Consider the following 1,611-nt stretch of genomic DNA (forward strand, 5'->3'; position numbering starts at 1 on the left):
CTCTACCATTGCCACCTAATACCTTATTCTTATCGGATTTTATTTGCATCTCTTCTAGCAATAAAAAAAAATATGATCTAACACACTTCTGAAATCTAAATTTTGTGCCTTTTTGCCGAATTTTTATTCATGGATTCACACAAAGACTATGATATTTTATACATGGATTCATGCAAGGGCATATTATGACTTTTCTGCTGAACTTTTATAATTTTTTTTATCTTTTATTCTATTTAATTTTTATTGTTAAATGAGATGAGTGAGATGATATTATTGTAATTTTATTATATCTGTTCATCTTTTATAATTTTATCTTAGTGTGAACAATTTAAACTCTCCAAAGAGATAAAATTGTTGGTGGGTCCCCAATATCAAGTGGGGCCCACACAACTTAAATAAAAAAAAAGGAAAACAAGAAGTGGCATATAGCCACGGGAAGAGAGAGAAGATGTATTCATTCATTTTTGAATGAAAGGAAAAACGAAGCCAGCTTCGGCGTCGAGAGAAGAAGGAAATTTGGGGGAAAAGGGCAAACCAACCTTGATCACATTGATTTGGTAAACTTGCTCCATTTCTTATGAAATTTTAGTATGTTATTTCTGGTGTGGAGATGAACATTAGGATATAACTTATTTGTTGTATTGCCTTCTCTTTTGCCTGATTTGAGATACCCACTTTTGTGGAGGATTTATGTTGATTCCACCAGTTTTGGTGATGTATTTTGTTGATTGTTGAGATGCCCTAGTGTTACTAGGAAGACTGTTTGTGTACCCATTATTCTAATAGTGGAAGATTTTTCTGGACTAGGTCCCGTGGGTTTTTTGTCCCTCTTTTGGGGATTTTCCCACGTTAAAATTCTGGTGTCTGCTTATTTAATTTCCGCCATTATATTTGCTACTTGGAGTATCTTTGGTGTTGCCCATTTAATTGCACAGGTTGTGGAAAAATTATTTTTGGTGCTTCCGCTGTTAGACAGGTTCTTGGTTTAAACCTGTGTTGAGTTTTCCCAACAAAGTGGTATCTAGAGCTTTGGTTGTTTATCTCTGTGCTGATTAAATGGAGGAAAATACTCATGGACCGAATATGGTCAAACTGAATTCCCAAAATTATTCAATTTGAAAGACCTTCATAGAAGATATGTTGTATAGCAAGGACTTGTATGATCCTGTGGAGGGAGATAAATCCAAAGGTACTAAATCCGATGCTGAATGGAAGAAGCTGAATCGGAAGGCAGTTGCTTTGATGAGGCAATGGCTTGATCTTAGTGTGTATCCACATGTTGACACCGAAACGAATGCTGAGAAGATGTGGAAAAAATTGAAGGAGTTATATGAGAGAAAGAATGTGCAAAACAAAGCATTCTTGATTAGGAAGCTTGTCAATATGAAATATATTGAAGGTAAATCAATGACGGAGCACTTGAACATTTTTCAGGAGACGGTAAACCAACTGACAAATAATGAAATCACTTTGAATGATGAGTTGCAAGCCTTGTTGTTGTTGAGCTCTTTTCCTGATAGTTGGGAAGTTCTGGTTGTGACACTGACTAACTCAGCTCCAAAAGGAAAGTTGACGTTAGCAATGGTTAAAGAGAGCATGTTGAATGAAGAA

Source organism: Arachis duranensis, chromosome 6 (assembly GCF_000817695.3).
Source record: "Arachis duranensis cultivar V14167 chromosome 6, aradu.V14167.gnm2.J7QH, whole genome shotgun sequence".
NCBI lineage: Eukaryota > Viridiplantae > Streptophyta > Magnoliopsida > Fabales > Fabaceae > Arachis > Arachis duranensis.